Source organism: Rhinatrema bivittatum, chromosome 4, assembly GCF_901001135.1.
Source record: "Rhinatrema bivittatum chromosome 4, aRhiBiv1.1, whole genome shotgun sequence".
In the NCBI taxonomy this organism is placed as follows: Eukaryota; Metazoa; Chordata; class Amphibia; order Gymnophiona; family Rhinatrematidae; genus Rhinatrema; species Rhinatrema bivittatum.
This window is the reverse complement of record NC_042618.1, coordinates 444,208,412-444,231,670: the sequence shown is the minus strand read 5'-3', so window position 1 is coordinate 444,231,670 and position 23,259 is coordinate 444,208,412.

Below are 23,259 nucleotides of genomic sequence, written 5' to 3'. Positions count from 1 at the left end.
CCCATTGGTTATCCTCTTTCCACCATGTCTCTGAGATGCTAATTAAGTCTGTCATCATTTTACTGCTATACATTCTAATTCTCTCATCTTACTTCTTAGACTTCTGGCATTAGCATACAAACATTTCAAAGTTTGTTTTTTGATTGTATTTTCATTCTGCTTTTTAATTGATAGAGATAAGTTAGAATTTTTTAGCTCAGGTGAGTTTTTAGTTACAGGCACTTGGACTACTTTTCTAATTATTGGAACCTCACTGTCAGGATGCCCTAATTCTAATGCATCATTAGTATCCTTTAAAGATACCTCTCTCCGAACCATGTGCTGCTGAGCGACTGTCTGCTTTCCCCTTTGTTCTAGTTTAAAAGCTGCTCTATCTCCTTTTTAAAGGTTAGCGCCAGCAGTCTGGTTCCACCCTGGTTAAGGTGGAGCCCATCCCTTCGGAAGAGACTCCCCCTTCCCCAAAAGGTTCCCCAGTTCCTAACAAAACTGAATCCCTCTTCCTTGCACCATCGTCTCATCCACGGATTGAGACTCCGGAGCTCTGCCTGCCTCTGGTGACCTGCGCGTGGAACAGGGAGCATTTCAGAGAATGCCCCCCTGGAGGTTCTGGATTTAATCTTTCTACCTAAGAGCCTAAATTTGGCTTCCAGAACCTCCCTCCCACATTTTCCTATGTTGTTAGTGCCCACATGTACCACGACAGCCGCCTCCTCCCCAGCACTGTCTAAAATCCTATCTAGGTGACGCGTGAGGTCTGCCACCTTCGCACCAGGTAGGCATGTTACCAGGCGATCCTCACGCCCACCAGCCACCCAGCTATCTACATTCCTAATAATTGAATCACCAACTATGACGGCCGACCTAACCCTTCCCTCCTGGGTAGTAGGTCTTGGGGAGATATCCTCAGTGCGAAAGGACAATGCATCACCTAGAGAGCAGGTCCTTGCGTCTTATGGAGCAAATTAGGGGAGTGCATAACAATTTTTTTTTTGTCCCCATTTTGTTTTCGGGTGTGGGGAGGGTCATTTTGGTCCACTCCCCAGATCAGAAAACTTTTTTTTCTCTTTCTGTGGGAAACCCCCCCCCCCCCAAAGACCTGCCAAAAGTCCCTGGTGGTCCAGCAGGGGTCCGTGAGCAATCTCCTGCACTTGGGCCGACGGCTGCCAGTAATCAAAATGGCACCGATGGCCCTTTGCCCTTACTATGTCACAGGGGCTGACCAATGGCACGGTAGCTCCTGTGACATAGTAAGGGCAAAGGGCAGTCGGCTGCCAGTAATCAAAATGGTGCCGACGGCCCTTTGCCCTTACTATGTCAGAGGAGCTACCGGTGCCATTGGTCAGCCCCTGTGACATAAGGGCAAAGGGCCGTCAGCGGCATTTTGATTATTGGCAGCCAACAGCCCAAGTGCAGGAGACTGCTCCCGATCCCCGCTGGACCACCAGGGACTTTTGGCAGGTCTTGGGTGGGGGGTTGTAGTTAGATTTTTAGGTTTTTGTTTTGTTTTGTTTTTCTTAATATTTGCTCCATAAGATGCACAGACATCTTCCCCCCCACTTTTGGGGGAAAAAAGTGCGTCTTACGGAGTGAAAATTACGGTACCTAGCAAGATCCCAAGGGCTAGATATATTTCAAGCTGCTTATCCCAAGAATAAGTAGTGGATATCTGCAACTCCACCTTAATGGTTTATGGACTTCCCCTCCAGGAACTTTTTTAGTTCAAATATTTTTAAGTTAAAGGTATTATCCCAGGACAAGCAGGATGCTAGTCCTCACATATGGGTGATGTCACTGACAGAGCCCTATTGCAGGAAAAACTTCTGTCAAAGTTTCTAGAAACTTTTGACTGGCACTGTGAGGTCACTGAGCATGCCATGAAATTCTCTGCCACAGGGGGTCTCAGTCTTTGTTTTTCCGCGCTGCTGTAAGCATCGCGGAGATAGGAGCTCTGTGAGTTTACTCGCTATTCTAACTGAAAAGTCAATTTTTCACATACTTTCCCTATTCATGAACTCACTCTTCCTTTTGTCACCGGATGGTGACAAATTGATAGCATTTTTACATTTGTAAAAATGATACTTTTTCTCAAATTTTTCATCAACGGCTGTCAATACTGACATGGCTTCGGGTTTCAAAAAATGCCCGATTTGTAATCAGACCATGTCAGTCACAGACCCGCATCTAGAATGTGTCGTCTGTTTGGGCGAGAAACATGATATCTAGTCATGCCAACAATGTCAGGAGATGACTCCGAAGGGTAGGAAACTTCAGCAAGAAAAGATGGCACATCTTTTCCAACTTCAACTCCTTCCCTCGCCTTCCATATCAACCAAATCATCTCCAACAGGAGTTACAAAGAAACTCCTCCTTTAAAAAAACGTTGACTAGAAGGATCCGGAGATGCGGCATCGCCAGCCCTGTCGACGGCATAGACAAGGTCAGTCACCAAAACACGGCATAAACATTGGCATCGTCGAGCCTCGGTGTCACAGTTTTCCCCCCCTGGGGGAACCGAGCGAGAAGCGGCATAAAGATATGGATACACCTCTACCGTCCGCACCTACTCCGGTACCACCTTCAGTCACCGCAGGAGATACTGTCGATCTATGCCAACCCTGCCCCCTATTCCACAAGACTTGACCGCGCTTATTAAAGAAGCAGTGATCCAAGCCTTGAAGACTCAGATGCCGGCGACGTCTCCTACACCACTGACGTTACCGATGCTGGTAGTGCCGATGACATCACAGATGCCGGGAGTATTCCCTATGCTGGTGAAAACCCCGATGCCAGCAACATCTATTCCGCTGATGTCCTCGACGACGATTCCCACATCGATGTTTTCTTTTTTTTTACCAATGTCGATGGCTTCATCGGTTCCACAGCAGATACCCATCTACAATACGGCACCGACGCAACAACACAGCAAAAAGACATCAGTATCTACCAGGAAAACATCAACTATACCAAAGTCTTCGATGCCAAAACATCCACCAACAGTGCCACACCTTCCTGAGGCTTCAGGATCCACAGAAGCAGCACTGCATAGTATCCTTACCAAACGATACCAGGATTTATTAGACTCCTTCCCATCTAATCCCAGAGAAGAGGATCCAGAAGACACTCCTCTCGAAGAACCTTTATCAGGACCACCTGGCCTTCCTCCCCCACCTAGGACTACAACACTTCATCAACAAACTCAGGAGTATGACACTTGGTCTGACACTACCTCTGATACATCCTCAGAAGCCTTTGTCTGACCCATCACCACCACCAGAAAAGTCTCCTCCAGAGGATTTCACTTTCACCACATTTGTACAGGAGCTGGCGGACTCTATCCCCTTTAAATTACAAGCAGAGCAGGACATCAGCCAGCAGACTTTGGAGGTACTCCAGATTTATTTATTTATTTTATTTAGCATTTTTTATATACCGAGGTATAGCAGAGTTGCCCTCACTCCGGTTTACAATTATAACAACCTGTTACATTAAAAAGTTTTAAAACATTTAACAAGCTGAGAACTGTCATATAATAATAATATAAACAAGGCAAGATATACCAAAGGTTATACACATTGAAAAAACTGAGTTCAGTTTGTCAACCCTCCAAAGCAAGTTGTTGCAATTCCTATACATGATGTTCTTTTACAATTGCAACATCGTCTCTGGGAAAATCCCTGCTCTGTCCCAGCAGTAAATAAGCGCATGGATAGTACTTACCTTGTACAATCCATGCCTGGATATCAGAAGCCACAACTTCCTCACCACTCAGTGGTTGTGGAATCTGTGCAAAAGCGGTCAAGAAGAACACGAACACATTCCTCTAACCCCCCAGGAAAAGAACATAGATTTCTCGATTCCCTGGGTCGTAAAGTCTTCCAAGGGGCCATGTTGAACTCCAAGATTTCTGCCTATCACCTATACATGACCTAGTATCAGAGGAACCTATAGAAACAAATTCAAGAATTTGTCCCCCATCCCTTCCTACTGAATATCAGGAAGCTGCCCAAGTCATCATCCATAAGGCTATAGAAGCCGGAAAACATGAAGTTTGGGCATCCTATGACTGGTTCGAGACTGCTTCAAGAGTGGCTGCATCAGTGCCAGAAGATGGGCATGGCTCAAGACCTTAGACCCGAGGTGCAGGACAAGTTAGTAGATCTCCCCTGTCAGGGAGACAACCTCTTTGGCTCTAAAGTCCAAGATGCTGTGTGTCTGTTAAGAGCATACAGAAACACTCCGACAAGGATCCCCCTACGCACAGTCGGCGTAGGCCTCAAAGGAGGGACACCACACGACCTTTTTTACAGGCAGCGGAGATATTACCCTCCATTTCGATCTCGCCCTGCCAGGACACAAAGACCGCAGCCACGACAGCAGAGACCATCTAGGCCTCAGCCTGCTCCACAAACACGTACTACTACTGGTTTTTGAAATTTTATCCAAGAACTCAGCCTTCTCTCAAATCCCCTCCCACACCTCCCTGTGGGAGGCTGGATATCTCAATTCTACAACAATTGGCTAACCTTAACAACAGACCAATAGGTCCTCTCCATAATATATTGAGGCTACCAACTCAATTTCCTCTCACTTCCCAAAGATTTTCCACCAACACAACTTCATCTAAGCGAAAATCATATCCTTCAGTTACAAGTAGAATTATCCACCCTTCTGAAAGCCAGGGCTGTAGAGCCAGTGCCCCGATCTCAGAGGCAGACTATTCTATTCCCGTTATTTCCTCATTCCAAAGAAAACCGGAGGCCTACGTCCCATCTTAGACCTCAGAAATCTCAACAAATTTCTAAAGAGAAAAATTCAGGATGGTCTCTCTAGACATCATGCTTCCACTTCTTCAAACAGGAGATTGGCTTTGTTCTCTGGATCTACAAGACGCTTACGCTCACATTCCAATATTCCCTCCTCAGTGCAAGTACCTGCGCTTCATGGTGGGCCATCAACATTTCCAATACAGGGCACTGCCATTCGGACTTGCCTCTGCTCCCAGTGTGTACACCAAATGTCTGGCAGTAATAGCAGCACATTTATGCAAGGAAAGTGTCCATGGTTTTCCATATCTAGACGACTGGCTCATCAGAAGTCAATCTCAACAAGGAGCAATAGCTTCCCTCAACAGAACAATTGCTCTACTTCATTCCATGGGATTTCTCATCAATTATCAAAAGGCCCATCTCATACCGTCACACCTGCTTCAATTCATAGGAGCAGAACTGAACACTATCCTCTCAAGGGCTTTTCTACCTGAAGATGGAGCACAAACGCTTTCCTTAATGACCAAATCAATTTATTTAAAGAAACAAGCAACAGCTCATCAGTTTCTAACCTTACTAGGCCACATGGCCTCCACCGTTCATGTCACTCCTATGGCAAAACGCGGCATGAGAGTTACCCAATGGACTCTAAGATCACAATGGATTCAAGCCATTCAACTACTACATTCTCCAATTCAAGTAACCCACCACCTACGTTCCTATCTCCTTTGGTGGGTGAACAAAGACAATTTGCGCAAGGGCCTACCATTCCAACAACCAGTCCCACAGATAACTAACTACAGATGCATCCACCTTTCGGTTGGGGAGCACACATAGACACACTCAAAACACAGGGTACTTGGACGAAACTCGAAGCAACATTTCAAATCAATTTTCTGGAACTTCGAGCTATACGTTATGTACTGCATGCGTTTAAAGACTTCCTTTCACGCAATCCAAACAGCCAACACAGTTGCTATGTGGTACATCAAGAAACAGGGAGGTACGGGCTCGTATCTCCTTTGTCAAGAAGCTGCACAGCTTTGGGGCTGGGCCCTGAACCACTCAATGTTCTTCCGGGCCACTTATCTGGCAGGCATTCATAATGTAGTGGCAGATTGACTCAGTCGTCAGTTCCAACCACACGAATGGTCCCTGGATCCCTCAGTAGCGACCAGGATATTTCAGAGTTGGAGACAACCAACAATAGACCTCTTTGTGTCACATCTGAATCACAAAGTGGACATATTCTGTTCGCTTCACAAACAGAAAAACTAGCCAGCCAAGGACACCTTTGCTCGCCCTTGGAACTCAGGCCTTCTATACGCTTATCCTCTGATACCGCTCATAACAAAAACTCTAGTGAAGCTACAACAGGACAAGGGGTCCATGATATTCATAGCCCTGTATTAGCCTCGATAAGTATCGTTTCCCACACTTCTAGACCTCTCGATCAGAGAACCAATTCGCCTGGGGGTAGCTCCCACTCTCCTAACTCAGGGTCGGTTGCGCCATCCCAACTTTCAATCCCTATCCCTGACAGCATGGATGTTGAAAGCTTGATTTTACAACCATTCAATCTTTCAACCCATGTATCTCAACTGCTTATAGCTTCCCGTAAACCTTCCCCACAAAAGAACTATTCTTCGAAATGGAAAAGGTTTACTTTGTGGTGCAGACAAAAGAATATTGATCCTTTCACCTGCCCCTCTATTTCTCTACTAGACTACTTATACCATCTTTCAGAATCTGGTCTCCAGACTTCATCTGTAAGAGTACACTTAAGTGCAATCTCAGCTTACCATAATAGACTGGGAGATGCACCAATATCCACACAACCTCTTGTCAGTAGGTTTATGAGAGGTTTAACTCAACTTAAACCACCAATTCGACCACCAGTCACAGAATGGGACCTGAATTTGGTCTTAACAAGACTCATGCGTTCTCCTTTCGAACCCATAGATTCCTGTGATCTTAAATTTCTCACATGGAAGACTATCTTCCTCATAGCCATTACCTCAGCTAGAAGGGTTAGTGAGTTACAAGCACTTGTCACGTACTCACCCTACACAAAATTCCTACATGACAGGGTGGTTCTCCGTACACATCCAAAATTCCTTCCCAAGGTTGGTTCAAGTGGAATTCCGTAACTATCCATAGTTTTACCCACATTCTTCCCAAGGCCTCATTCTCACCGAGGAGAACAGGCTTTTTACATACCTTGGACTGTAAGCGTGCTCTAATCTTTTACTTAAACCGCACTGCAGTCCACAGGAAATCCAATCAACTTTTTGTTTCTTATGATCCAAACAAACTGGGTAAAGCAGTGGGTAAATATACTCTATCCAATTGCCTAGCAGATTGCATTCAGATTTGCTATGAAAAAGCAGGCCTTCCTCTCCAAGGGCGAGTAAAGGCGCATTCAGTAAGAGCAATGTCAACCTCAGTAGCACACTATCGTTCAGTGCCAATTCTTGACATATGTAAAGCAGCAACATGGAGTTCTCTTCACACCTTTGCAGCTCATTACTGTTTGGACAAAGGACGATAAGATTCAGCCTACGGACAATCTGTCTTAAAGAACTTGTTTCCAGTTTAATCCCAACGCCTTCTACATCCAACCTGCTGTAATCTCCGGCTGATTCATTTTCAACAACAATACTTCACTACAAAATGACTCAGGATGTAGTCCTTACGAAACCCACCCGCCATCCCGCAGAGTTGGGTCTTATACCTTTTATTTTATTTTTTTGCTAAAGCTTATTGCTACATATGAGACTAGAGTGAGACCCCTGTGGCAGAGAATATGGCATGCTGGGCATGCTCAGTGGCCTCACAGTGCCAGTCAAAAATTTCTAGAAACTTTGACAGAAGTTTTTCCCGCAATAGGGCTCAGTCAGTGAAGTCACCCATATGTGAGGACTACATTCTGCTGTCCTGGGATAACACCTATTACAAGGTAAGCAAATTTGCTATATACAAAGAGCATAAATTCTCACAGGACAAGCAGGCTGGTTGTCCTCACAAATGGGTGACATCGAGGATGGAGCCCACCACGGAAAACTTCTGTCAAAGTTTAACAGAACTTTGACTGGCCCCTACTGGGCATGCCCAGCACGGCACTGACCCTGCAGCCAGCAGGGGTCTCCCTTCAGTCTTCTTTTTTCCGCGCAGCAGTTGCCACGCGGTGAAAGGAGCTCCTAACCACGTTTCCTGACAGGAAATCTGAATTTCTATATTCTGAAGAAAATTTGCCCCTCGGGGGTCTCCCTTCAGCAAATTTTTACATTCGCGGAATTCCGGTAAGTTTTTTATCGTTTTTTGTCGACTTACGTCTAATTTGGCCCTTGAGGCCTGTCGACAGTCGCTAATCCCGCGGCTAAATTTTTGGCCCAAGGCCATGGCGACGGGGTTTCGCCGATGTCCGGATTGCACCCGGACTATGTCAATCACAGACCCCCACAGGGTCTGTGTTTTGTGTCTAGGCAGCGAGCATGATGTCCTGACTTGTACCAAATGTGCCTTAATGACGCCCAAAGGTCGCAAGACCAGGATGGAGAAGATGGGGCTCCTCTTCCATGCTCGCACCCCAACGCCATCGATAGCATCGACGTCATCGGAACCGGCACCGTCGAAGTTGCACCATTATCGTCAACCCTCCGGTGACCATCCACCATCGATGACTTCACGGCCGTCGACTCCCGTCCCTTCCCCGGATGGGCGAGGGGATCGGAAAGAAAAAACATCGCCACCGACGGCACAAGTCTCGGCCTGTCGAGGATCCACAACCATCGACCTCCGCACTGACCGAGCCACCGACTAAAAAGCCTCGATCGGACCTGGCACCGTCCGCGTCTCGCTCGCAGGCACCGAGGAAACCCTCACCCCTTCCGGGTGTGGGAGCCGTGATCCCACCGGTTACGGTGGTCCCTCCGGCTCTGCCTCCGCCTCCCTCTCCCGTTGAGCCGGGTCTCGTTACCCCTGGTCTCCGGGAAGAACTGGACCGGCTGGTTCAGGAGGCCATCGAAAAGGCGATGCAGAAGTTCCAACCTCCACCGGCACCGACTCCGCCACCGAGCAAGGACCCGACAGTCGAGCCACTAGTGGGAACACTAGCACCGTTACTGCACCGTATGGAAGCGCTGCTAACGGCCCTTCCATCGATGATTCCAGTACCACCTGCAACACCACCGTCTCCGACGGGATTATCATCGGGAGGGGAAACACCGTTTGTTATTCCCCCTTCAGGGGTGGTCCCATTGGTGCCTTCTCATCCCTCACCGATATATCCGTCGGCTCCACCGATTCCAAGGCCGGCACCGATTCCATCGACAGCACCGAAGCCCTCGATGCCGTTTCCGGTTCCGCCTTCAGCACCGATGCCATCGAGATTATTCTCCATACCCTCGGTGATTCCTCTCAATATCCCGGACCCTCAACCAGGACCTTCAGGGCTTCAAGCCCCACAGGATCCCTATGATACCTGGGGAGATGACACCTCTTCTGACACGGACTTGCCTTCGCCACCGTCCCCTACAGAGAGTAGAAAGCGTTCTCCTCCTGAGGATCTCTCCTTTATTAATTTTGTGAAGGAGATGTCAGAGGTGGTCCCCTTTCAGCTACAATCTGAAAAAGATGACAGGCACCAGATGATGGAACTTCTCCAATTTCTGGATGCTCCTAAAATCATCGCTTCCATCCCTATTCACCAGGTGTTTCTGGATCTTCTGAAGAAGAACTGGGAATCTCCTTCATCGATTTCCCCAGTCAACAAAAAAGCTGACTCCACATACCTAGTCCAGTCAGCACCAGGTTTTCAGAAGCTTCAGCTGGATCATCGCTCTGTCGTCGTTGAGTCGGCTCAAAAGAAAGCTAAGCGCCAAAAACCACACTCTTCAACCCCACCTACCAAGGACAACAAATTCCTGGATAGTGTAGGAAGAAAAGTGTATCACGGAGCTATGCTAATTTCACGCATAGCTTCATATCAGCTCTATGAGACTCAATACAACAGAGCCATCCTCAAACAGATGCAAGAGTATACGGACACTTTGCCTGACCAATATCAGCCACAACTTCAAGCCCTCCTTAACAAAGGGTTCGAGGCCGGTAAGCATGAAATTAGGTCCGCATACGACATCTTCGATGCTTCCACTAAAGTTTCAGCTACAGCCATCTCAGCCAGACGTTGGGCTTGGCTAAAATCATCAGACCTACGCCCAGAGGTCCAGGACCGACTGTCTGATTTACCCTGCCTAGGCGACAACTTGTTTGGAGATCAAATTCAGCAAATACTAGCCGAATTAAAAGATCACCATGAGACGTTAAAACAACTCTCATCTACTCCATCTGAGGTGACCGCCAAGCAACCACCTAAGAGGGACTCTAAAAAGTCTTTCTTTAGGCCACGTCGGTGTTACCCTCCCTCGGCTAAGCCTCGACCTTCACGGTCTTCCAATAGAGCTCAGCCACGTCAGCCTCGGAAACAAAGACCTACCGTGGCCCCACCCCCTGGGCCTACGGCGGGCCTTTGACTTCCTTGTAGAGAGCACGTGCCAAACCCCTCTTCCAGCCATCCCTGTGGGAGGTCGACTGTGCCACTTTCTAGACCGCTGGCTTCAGATCACCTCAGATCAGTGGGTACTAGCAATTATAGCACAGGGTTACCACCTCAACTTCACTACTCTTCCTGCAGACTCCCCGCCTCTACAAGCATGGAGTCTCACCAATCACTTAGCTCAGTTACAAGAAGTATCCCTTCTTCTGCAATCAAATGCTATAGAACCCGTTCCTCCATCTCAGCAAGGAATGGGATTCTACTCCAGGTACTTCCTGATACCAAAGAAATCAGGGGGGCTTCATCCCATCTTAGACCTTCGAGCCCTCAACAAGTACCTTCAAAAAGAAAAGTTCAAGATGGTAACCCTGGGCTCGCTTCTCCCTCTGCTGCAAAGAGGGGATTGGCTATGCTCTCTCGATCTCAAAGACGCGTATACCCACATTGCGATAACGCAATCCCATCGCAAGTACCTGCGGTTTCTGTTGGGCCGAAACCATTACCAATATCGAGTACTACCTTTCGGTCTGGCATCCGCACCACGAGTCTTTACCAAATGCCTTGTCGTGGTTGCAGCATTCCTCCGGAAGGAAGGTGTCCACGTCTACCCCTACCTGGACGATTGGCTAATCAGGGCTTCCGCCCAACAGATTGCTCAATCCTCCCTAAGATTGACAATTCAGACTCTCCTTTCCTTAGGGTTTCTTGTCAATTACGAGAAATCTTGCTTAGTCCCATCTCAAAACTTATCTTTGATTGGAGCAGACTTGGACACCTTACAAGCAAAGGCTTACCTTCCTCCTCAAAGAGCTCAAACCCTGATATCCCTAGCTCACCAACTCCAGTGTCAGGACACTGCCACAGCTCGCCAATTCCTAGTTCTCCTAGGACACATGGCATCCTCGGTTCAAGTAACTCCCACTGCCCGACTAGCCATGAGAGTTACACAATGGACTCTGCGACACCAATGGATTCAAGCTCTTCAGCCGCTGTCCTCCATTGTCACAGTTACACAAGTGCTACGCCTATCGTTAATCTGGTGGATGAATCAAGTCAACCTCCTTCAAGGCTTACCCTTTCTCCTACCAGATCCACAAGTAATCCTAACCACCGACGCTTCCCCCATCGGTTGGGGAGCCCATGTGGACGAGTTGCAAATTCAGGGTCTCTGATCTCGAGAAGAAGCCGAACACCAGATAAATTTCTTGGAGTTGCGAGCAATCCGCTACGCGCTCAGAACTTTCCAAGCTCGCCTATCGAATCAGATAGTCTTGATCCAGACAGACAACCAGGTGGCCATGTGGTACATAAACAAGCAGGGAGGCACAGGCTCCTTCCTTCTGTGTCAGGAAGCTGCGCAGATTTGGGCAGAAGCCCTCTCCCGCTCCATGTACCTCAGGGCCACCTACCTGCCGGGTGTAGACAATGTATTGGCAGACCAGCTGAGCCGTGTCTTCCAACCACACGAGTGGTCTCTCAATCCTCTAGTAGCGACCTCTCTATTCCACAAGTGGGGATACCCACACATAGACCTCTTTGCGTCCCCTCAGAACCACAAAGTGGACAATTATTGCTCTCTCATTCGGAGCCAGCACTCGCGGCCAAGGGATGCCTTCTCCCTCAAGTGGACAACCGGTCTGCTCTACGCATTCCCTCCACTTCCTCTTCTGTCCAGGACTCTCGTGAAGCTACGCCAGGACAGGGAAACCATGATCCTGGTAGCACCGCACTGGCCACGCCAAGTGTGGTTTCCCATACTCCGAGATCTCTCCGTTTGCAGACACATTCCCCTGGGAAAGGATCCGCATCTACTCACTCAAAACGACGGATGCCTTCTCCATCCCAACCTCCAAGCCTTGTCCCTGATGGCATGGATGTTGAAAGGCTAGTTCTCCAGCCTTTTAACCTTTCGGATTCGGTTTCTCGTGTCCTGATAGCTTCACGAAAGCCCTCCACTAGAAGATCCTATTCATACAAATGGAAAAGGTATACATCATGGTGCACTTCTCAGTCCCTTGATCCCCTTTCCTGTCCAATCTCTGACTTCTTGGACTATTTATGCATCTCTCAGAATCAGGTCTTTAAAACCTCTTCTATCAGGATGCATGTCAGTGCGGTAGCCGCCTTCCCACAAGGGTTATCGGGGGTGTCCCTATCTCAGTACAACCCCTGGTAACACGCTTTCTCAAAGACTTGCTCCATCTGAAGCCACCCTTACGTCCTCCGGCCCCATCTTGGGACCTTAATCTGGTTCTTGGTCGTCTAATGAAACCACCCTTCGAACCTCTGCACTCCTGTGACTTAAGATATCTCACTTGGAAAATGTTATTCCTTTTGGCTATCACTTCAGCTCGCAGAGTTAGTGAATTGCAGGCCCCTAGTTACCTATCCGCCTTACACTAAGCTCCTGCAGGACCGGGCGGGGTACTCCGCACTCACCCTAAATTTTTACCTAAGGTAGTTTCGGAGTTCCATATCAATCAATCCATCATACTACCTATCTTTTTTCCCAGGCCCCCACTCCAACTCCGGGGAACAGACTCTGCATACCTTAGACTGTAAACGGGCTCTAGCTTTTTATCTAGACCGTACAGTTTCTCATAGAAAGAGTACTCAATTATTCGTCTCTTTCCATCCTAACAAGTTAGGACAACCTGTGGGTAAGCAGGCTCTTTCCTCCTGGTTGGCGGACTGCATTTCCTTTTGCTATCAGCAAGCTGGCATTCCTTTCCAAGACCGTGTCAAGGCACACTCTGTGAGGGCCATGGCGACTTCAGTAGCACACCTTCGATCGGTGCTGCTTCCTGATATCTGTAAAGCTGCAACCTGGAGTTCTCTCCATACCTTTGCAGCCCACTATTGTTTGGACAAAGCTGGAAGACAGGACTCCATCTTCGGCCAATCTGTCTTGCGTAACCTTTTTCCATCATAATGTACCAACACCCTTCCACCTGCCCGGTAGGGTGCGGATGCCCTTTCCCAAATTACACCCCAGTTGTTGTGCCTGTTGCACGCCGTTGGGTGCCTTTGGTGCAAGTCAGGACATCCTCAGCTCGGTACTCACCCATTTGTGAGGACAACCATCCTGCTTGTCCTGTGAGAAAGCAAATGTTGCTTACCTGATGTAACAGGTGTTCTCACAGGACAGCAGGATGTTAGTCTTCACGAAACCCGCCCGCCACCCCGCGGTGTTGGGTTAGTTTTATTTTTACTTTTTAGGCACTGCCTGTAGCTTTGAAAATCAGACTGAAGGGAGACCACTGCTGGCTGCAGGGTCAGTGCCGTGCTGGGCATGCCCAGTAGGGGCCAGTCAAAGTTCTGTTAAACTATGACAGAAGTTTTCCGTGGTGGGCTCCATCCTCGATGTCACCCATTTGTGAGGACTAACATCCTGCTGTCCTGTGAGAACACCTGTTACATCAGGTAAGCAACATTTGCTAACACAACACAATACTGCAATACAGCTTAGCTGGAAAGAAAAGCATCTTCGGGTAGCAACTAAAATATACATACAGATAAAGGAAGCAATAACCAAATAGCTTAAGTTACATAAGATACAGGGATATACTTGCTAAGTAATCTTCTAGAGATCTCCATACCACAGACCATTTAGCAAGTTGGTGAAATTTTATAGCTACTGTTTTTTCTCATTTATAATACATACTTCCACCAAAAATGTTCACTGAGTAACTCACTATGCTTCCAATTGGCAAGAATCATTTTTATAGCCACTGCCAATAAAAAAAAAAAATAAAGTTGTTTGTTAAATGTTAATGAAACAGGAAAAGTTGCAGCATGTAATGTTTATACGATAAGAAATGGAGCACTGAGAGGAGAGGATCAACTTGCTGGTGGCTGAAAGGAATCAGTAAGTTTTTGCTTGGGTCATTGTCTTTTTTTTTTTTTTATTTAAAGTATTGGGGCAAAGTTAACTATTTGGGAATATTATTTAGTGTGTTTGTACTTTTAATAGTAAGGCAGCAAATAAACAGAAGTTAGACTGTATTTTTTAAAGAGTAAGGCAGCTAGTAAGCAGTAGTTAGTGTTTTGTTTTTTTTATTAAATATACAAAGTAGAAGCTAGAAATAAGCTAGGCGCAGTGTATACCTAAGTTAAAAAGGTTGAAAAGTTCAGTTCCTCACCTTGGAAAGGTGTTGAGGTAGTGTGATTTGGTTTAATTAGGTACCAACATTTGTTAATCAAGAGAGCAGTGAGTCACTTTGGCTGACTAACTGAAGTTAGACTGTTTGTTAGGAATGTAGACAGCTGGGTGGCTGGTGCGCATGAGGATTGCCTGGTAATATGCCTACCTGGTGTGAAGGTGGCGGACCTCACGCATCACCTAGATAGGATTTTAGACAGTGCTGGGGAGGAGCTGGATGTGGTACATGTGGGCACAAACAGGAAAATGTGGGAAGGAGGTTCTGGGAACCAAATTTAGGCTCTTAAATGGAAAGCTTAAATCCAGAACCTCCAGGGTAGCATTCTCTGAAATGGTCCCTGTTCCACGTGCAGATCACCAGAGGCAGGCAGAGCGCCGGAGTCTCAATGCGTGGATGAGACGATGGTGCAAGGAAGAGGGATTCAGTTTTGTTAGGAACTGGGGAACCTCTTGGGGAAGGGGGAGTCTCTTCCAAAGGGATGGGCTCTACCTTAACCAAGGTAGAACCAGACTGCTGCCGCTAACCTTTAAAAAGGAGAGAGAGCAGCTTTTAAACTAGAACAAAGGGGAAAGCTGACAGTCACTCAGCAGCACATGGTTCAGAGAGAGGTATCTTCAAAGGATACTAATGATGCATTAGAATTAGGGCATCCCGACAGTGAGGTTCCAATTATAAGAAAAGTAGTCCCAAGTGCCGTAACTAAAAACTTACCTGAGCTAAAAAGTTCTAACTTATCCCTATCAATTAAAAAGCAGAATGAAAATACAAACAAAAAAAAACTTTGAAATGTTTGTATGCTAATGCCAGAAGTCTAAGAAGTAAGATGGGAGAATTAAAATGTATAGCAGTGAATGATGACATAGACTTAATTGGCATCTCAGACATGGTGGAAGGAGGACAACCAATGGGACAGTGCTATACCGGGGTACAAATTATATCGCAATGACAGAGAGGAGCAGTCGGGAGGAGGTGTGGCGCTTTATGTCCGGGATGGCATAGAGTCCAACAGGATAAACATCCTGCACGAGACTAAATACAAAATTGAATCTTTATGGGTAGAATTGAATCTTTATGGGTAGAAATCCCTTGTGTGTCGGGGAAGAGGCAGAATTGGACATTGTTGCTATCACAGAGACATGGTTCACAGAATCTCATGAATGGGATACAACAATACCAGGCTATAACTTGTTAAGGAAGGACAGAGTGGATAGAAAAGGGGGAGGTGTGGCTCTTTATGTCAGAAACAACATCCAAGCATCTGAGCTGCAAGGAAGTTGGGGCAAGGAAGAAGCACTATGGGTTGACCTAAAAAAAGATGACGGACCATCCATTTATATTGGAGTGGTTTACAGGCCTCCAACCAAAAGGAAGAGCTGGACAGAGATCTGGTTGAAGACATCCATAAGATAGGTAAGAAGGGAGAAGTGGTGATCGTGGGTGACTTTAATATGCCAGATGTAGACTGGAAAATCCCATCTGCAGAATCTAAAAATAGAGCGATAGTGGATGCCATGCAAGTATCTTTGTTCAAACAAATGGTGTTGGAACCCACGAGAGAAGGAGCTATTCTAGACTTAGTGCTCACTAATGGAGATAATGTCTCCGATGTCCAGGTGGGCACCCACCTCAGCACCAGTGATCATCAAACGATATGGTTTAATATCACTAAAAGAATAGGGAAAAGAACCACAAAGACCCGAGTTTTACAGTTCAAAAACACAGACTTTGAGGAAATGGGGAAGTACCTGGAGGAAGAACTAAAAGGATGGGAGAATGAAAGAGATGTGGATCAGCAGTGGACCAATCTAAAAGGAGCAATCACCAAGGCAACTGCTCTATATGTTAGAAATGTAAAGAAAAGCAAAAGAAAATTGAAACCTATCTGGTTCTCAAAGGAGGTGGCTGACAAAATTAAAGCTAAAAGAACAGCATACAAGAAATATAAAAGTTCCCAAAGGGAGGAACACAAAGAAGAATATTTGTATCAACTGAGGGAGACAAAGAAATTAATCAAGTTGGCAAAAAGTCAAGCGGAAGAGAGGATTGCCAAGGAGATAAAAAATGGTGACAAAACATTTTTCAGATACATCAGCGAAAGAGAAAGGTCCAAAGTGGTATAGTGAAATTGAAAGGTGGTAATGATCAATGTATGGAGAGAGATGAAGAAATGGCAGAAATATTAAACGAATACTTCAGCTCTGTGTTCACTAAAGAAGACCCTGGAGAAGGACCATCTTTACACAACAAGAAACTGGAGGGAAGAGGAATAGATGAAAATCCTTTTACAGAAGAGAATGTATGGGAACAGCTAAAGAACCTGAAAGTGGACAAAGCCATGGGGCCTGATGGGATTCATCCAAGGATACTGAGGGAGCTCAGAGATGTTCTGGCGGGTCCGCTGTGTGACCTGTTCAATAGATCCCTAGAAACAGGAGTGGTACCAAGAGATTGGAGAAGAGCGGTGGTGGTCCCGCTTCACAAGAGTGGGAACAGGGAGGAGGCTGGCAACTACAGACCGGTCAGCCTCACTTCGGTGGTGGGAAAAGTAATGGAGTCACTGTTGAAAGAGAGAATAGTGAACTATCTACAGTCAGGAGAATTAATGGACCAGAGGCAACATGGATTCACCAGGGGAAGATCCTGTCAGACAAATCTGATTGACTTTTTTGACTGGGTAACCAAGGAATTGGATCAAGGAAGAGCGCTCGATGTCATCTACTTGGATTTCAGCAAAGCTTTTGATACGGTTCCGCACAGGAGACTGGTGAATAAAACGAGAAGCTTGGGAGTGAGTGCCGAGGTGGTGACCTGGATTGCAAATTGGTTGACGGACAGAAGACAATGTGTGATGGTAAATGGAACTCTCTCTGAAGAGAGAGCGGTTTTAAGCGGTGTACCACAAGGATCGGTTTTGGGACCGGTCCTGTTCAATATCTTTGTGAGCGACATTGCGGACGGGATAGAAGGTAAGGTTTGTCTTTTTGCGGATGACACTAAGATCTGCAACAGAGTGGACACGCCGGAAGGAGTGGAGAGAATGAGACGGGATCTAAGGAAACTGGAAGAGTGGTCAAAGATATGGCAGCTGAGATTCAATGCCAAGAAGTGCAAAGTCATGCATATGGGGAGTGGAAATCCGAATGAACTGTATTCGATGGGGGGGGAAAGGCTGATGTGCACGGAGCAGGAGAGGGACCTTGGGGTGATGGTGTCTAATGATCTGAAGTCGGTGAAACAATGCGACAAGGCGATAGCTAAAGCCAGAAGAATGCTGGGCTGCATAGAGAGAGGAATATCGAGTAAGAAAAGGGAAGTGATTATTCCCTTGTACAGGTCCTTGGTGAGGCCTCACCTGGAGTACTGTGTTCAGTTCTGGAGACCGTACCTTCAAAAAGACAAAGACAAGATGGAGGCGGTACAGAGAAGGGCGACCAGGAAGGTGGAGGATCTTCATCGGATGACGTATGAGGAGAGATTGAAGAATCTAAATATGTACACCCTGGAGGAAAGGAGGAGCAGAGGTGATATGATACAGACTTTCAGATACTTGAAAGGTGTTAATGATCAAAAGACAACGACAAACCTTTTCCGAAGGAAAAAAATCAGCAGAACCAGGGGTCACGATTTGAAGCTCCAGGGAGGAAGATTCAGAACCAATGTCAGGAAGTATTTCTTCACGGAGAGGGTGGTGGATGCCTGGAATGCCCTTCCGGAGGATGTGGTGAAGACCAGAACTGTGAAGGACTTCAAAGGGGCATGGGATAAACACTGTGGATCCATAAAGTCAAGAGGCTGCCAATGAAGAGTGGGTGACTCGCCAGAATGACGGCTACTGCCTGGAGTCAATACCCTTATTAAATAAACATACACAGGCTTACTGTGACTCCAAAATCGCTCTAAGCTTCAACAGCAAGAGGAAATGTGGAAAAAAGGATTCACACTCACAAAGAGGGGAGTAGCTGGCTTGTTACGGCGGTTACTACCCCAAATCAAATAAGCCTGATACTTCACTTTCAATGCATATACAGCATAGTTCTCTGATTCAACGGCAGGGGAGAAGAAAAACTGATACTTCACACATCCAGAAAAGAGGGTTCGCACTCGCAAAGCAGGGAGTAGCTGGCTTGTTACGGCGGGTTACTACCCCAAACCAAATGTGCCTGATACTTCACTTTCGATGCATATCCAGCATAGCTCTCTGCTTCAACGGCATGGGAGAAGAAAATCAACCAATAAGGGCTGTATAACAGTCTGGGTAAAACAAATAAACATGGGTGCAGATTGCTTATTGCGGCGGCTTCTACCCCTAACTAATCAAGCTAGATATTTCACTTGGATGCAGCTCCATCACTGCTCTCTACATTAAAGGTGGGGGTGGAAGGGAAATAGAACCAAGAGCTAAGAGAAACAGATAAGTATGAGAGAGAAAATTTGCGGGGCAGACTAGATGGGCCATTTGGTCTCCTTCTGCCGTCATTTCTATGTTTCTATGATAGGAGTTTACTACTGTCCACCTGGTCAAGATGGTGAGACTGATAGTGAAATGCTAAGAGAAATTAGGGAAGCTAATTGGTAGTGCAGTAATAATGGGAGACTTCAATTACCACACTCTATAAACAGTTATAATAAAGCACAACGAGTGCAAGTCTCACTATCAAGACGTTGTGTAATGGTATTTTTAAGATTTTTTCTTAAAGGTGCTATTATTATTATCTAAAGAGCCATCATAACACCTGCAGGCATACCAGCATGTTTTGCTTGAAGGTTTTGCCACCTCAGGTCATTTTTAATCATTGGCCCCAGTCCTTTATTTTTCCACCAATTTTTTAGATTTTTTGTAAAATTCAATAGCGGGGTAAATACGCTCGTTGAAGTAACTCGGAAATTTTATTTAAAGCCCAGTCCGACGCACGTTTTGCTCCGCTTCATCAGGGACTGAAACAAGTATCCTCCGCTTTTATTTTTGGAGATAAATTGCCCCGTTACTCAGTTGTTGGCTTACTTCTAGCCTTCTGTGAAGGACAAACAACTATTATTTGATAAACTGTGCAGCACGCTCATAATTTAAAATTGGCACGTACCTGGGTAGAACTGAGTAGAAATGTAATGCACTCACCCAACCTTGCCGCCGTGTTTCTCTCTCGGGCATCCGAGCAGAGTTGCCGCGAGATTCTCGCTGATTTTAAATGATTTTACATTCGGCAGCTGTGTGAAATCAAGCTGGTATTACATGATTTTACATTCGGCAGCTGTGTGAGATCAAGCCAAGTCGGCTGGGAAAGTGACATTTACATAAAATGCACCCATTCTATTTCTTTATTGAGTTCAGTTGGATGTACTGTATTAAGTGTAAAAATCCAGCGTTGTTCGCTTTGTCGAAGTCGTAGTAACCTGTCACCTCGCCTCCAGTGCGGTGGTGTTATCTCCAAAATGGTCCACTTAATGTCAGTAAATGCATGTTTATGCTCCATGAAGTGTGTAACCAATGGTTCCTCAGTTCTTCCCGTTTTTAGACAACACTTATGTTCTGTCAGTCGTGTGCGAAAGGGACGCTTTGTCATGCCCACGTAGATAAGTGAGCAGGGGCAAAATATTGCATAAACATATGATGTTCTGCACGAAGAAGGTGGTAATGATACTAATCGTCCTGCTGCTGTACGTATTGTGGTCTGGGTTGATTTTAAAGAACAGAACATGCAATTAGCACAATCATTGGATATGATGTGAGGTATTGATGGCTCATGTAAGCTGGAATGCACGATTTGATCTTTTATGTTCCTACCTCTGGAGTAAGCTATACGTATTGGCTCTTTGAACATGGGATGAAGATCTTGTAAAATTGACCAATGTGTTACACACTTCATGGAGCATAACCATGAAGTGTGTAACCAATTGACCATTGGTTACACACTTCATGGAGCATAAACATGCATTTACTGACATTAAGTGGACCATTTTGGAGATAACACCACCGCACTGGAGGCGAGGTGACAGGTTACTACGACTTCGACAAAGCGAACAACGCTGGATTTTTACACTTAATACAGTACATCCAACTGGACTCAATAAAGAAATAGAATGGGTGCATTTTATGTAAATGTCACTTTCCCAGCCGACTTGGCTTGATCTCACACAGCTGCCGAATGTAAAATCATGTAATACCAGCTTGATTTCACACAGCTGCCGAATGTAAAATCATTTAAAATCAGCGAGAATCTCGCGGCAACTCTGCTCGGATGCCCGAGAGAGAAACACGGCGGCAAGGTTGGGTGAGTGCATTACATTTCTACTCAGTTCTACCCAGGTACGTGCCAATTTTAAATTATGAGCGTGCTGCACAGTTTATCAAATAATAGTTGTTTGTCCTTCACAGAAGGCTAGAAGTAAGCCAACAACTGAGTAACGGGGCAATTTATCTCCAAAAATAAAAGCGGAGGATACTTGTTTCAGTCCCTGATGAAGCGGAGCGAAACGCGCGTCGGACTGGGCTTTAAATAAAATTTCCGAGTTACTTCAACGAGCGTATTTACCCCGATATTGAATTTTACAAAAACAAAAAATCTAAAAAATTGGTGGAAAAATAAAGGACTGGGGCCAATGATTAAAAATGACCTGAGGTGGCAAAACCTTCAAGCAAAACATGCTGGTATGCCTGCAGGTGTTATGATGGCTCTTTAGATAATAATAATAGCACCTTTAAGAAAAAATCTTAAAAATACCATTACACAACGTCTTGATAGTGAGACTTCAATTACCCCAATATTGACTGGGTAAATATATCATTGGTACATGCTAGACATATAAAGTTCCTGGATGGAATAAATGACATTTTTATGGAGCAATTGGTTCAGGAACCAACAAGAGAGGGAGCAATTTTAGATCTAATTCTCAGGGGAGCACAGGATTTGCTGAGAGGTAACAGTAGTGGGGCTGCTTGGCAATAGTGATCATAATCTGATCAAATTTGAATTAATGACTGGAAAGGAGACAGTAAGCAAATCCAACTTTGATAAAATGAGAAAAATTGTTAGAAAAAAACTGAAAGGAGCAGCTACAAAGGTAAAAAGTGTGCAAGAGGTGTGGTCATTGTTAAAAAATACCATCCTAGAAACACAGTCCAGATGTATTCCATACATTAAAAAAGGTGGAAAGAAAGCAAAACTATTACCAGTATGGTTAAAAGGGGAGCTGAAAGAAGCTCTTTTAGCCAAAAGATCTTCATTCAAAAATTGGAAGAAGGATCCAAAAGAAGAAAATAGGATAATGTATAAGTGTTGGCAAGTTAAATGTAAGACATTGATAAGAGAGGCTAAGAGAGAATTTGAAAAGAAGTTGGCTGTAGAGGCAAAAACTCACAGTAAAATCTTTTTTAAATATATCCGAAGCAGAAAGCTGTGAGGGAGTCAGTTGGAGTGTTAGATGACCGAGCGGTTAAAGGGGTACTTAAAGAAGATAAGGCCATCACAGAAAGATTAAATGATTTCTTTGCTTCCATGTTTACTGAAGAGGATGATGGGGAGGTACCTGTACTGGAGAAGGTTTTCATGGGTAATGATTCAGATGGACTGAACCAAATCATGGTGAACCTAGAAGATGTGGTAGGCCTGATTGACAAACTGAAGAGTAGTAAATCACCTGGCCCAGATGGTATACACCCCAGAGTTCTGAAGGAACTGAAAAATGAAATTTCAGACCTATTAGTAAAAATTTGTAACCTATCATTAAAATCATCCATTGTACCAGAATACTGGAGGATAGCTAATGTAACCCTAATATTTAAAAAGGGCTCCAGGGACGATCTGGGCAACTACAGCCCAGTTAGCCTGACTTCAGTGCCAGGAAAAATAGTGGAAAGTGTTCTAAACATCAAAATCACAGAACATATAGAAAGACATGGTTTAATGGAACAAAGCATGGCAAGGCAAGTGTTGCCTCACAAATCTGCTTCACTTTTTTGAAGGAGTTAATAAACATGGATAAAGGTGAACCTGAAGATGTAGTGTACTTGGATTTTCAGAAGGCATTTGACAAAGCTCCTCATGAGAGGCTTCTAGGAAAAGTAAAAAGTCATGGGTTAGGTGGTGATGTCCTTCTGTGGATTACAAAGTAGCTAAAAGACAGGAAACAGAGAGTAGGATTAAATGGACAATTTTCTCACTGGAAGGGAGTGGGCAGTGGAGTGCCTCAGGAATCTGGATTGGGACCCTTACTTTTCAATATATTTTTTAATGAAATGGAAAGAAATGCGATGACTGAGGTAATCAAATTTGCAGATAATACAAAATTGTTCAGAGTAGATAATTCACAAGCAGATTGTGATAATTTGCAGGCAGACCTTGTGAGACTGGAAAATTGGGTATCCAAATGGCAGATGAAATTTAATGTGGATAAGTGCAAGGTGATGCATATGGAGAAAAATAACCCATCCTACAGTTACACAATGTTAGGTTACATATTAGGTGCTACCACCCAGGAAAGAGATCTGGGCATCATGGTAGATAACACATTGAAATCGGTCAGTGTGCTGCTGCTGCAGTCATAAAAGCAAACAGAATGTTGGGAATTATTAGAAAGGGAATGGTGAATAGAGCAGAGGATGTCATAGTTCCTCTGTATCGCTTCAGGGTGAGATCGCACCTTGAATACAATACAATCTGGTCGCCGCATCTCAAAAAACATATAATTGCGATGGAGAAGTAGAGAAGGGTGACCAAAATAAGGTTATTGCGGTCAGTGGGTTTTCTGAAAAGAGTTGTCTGAATAGTACCTGCTC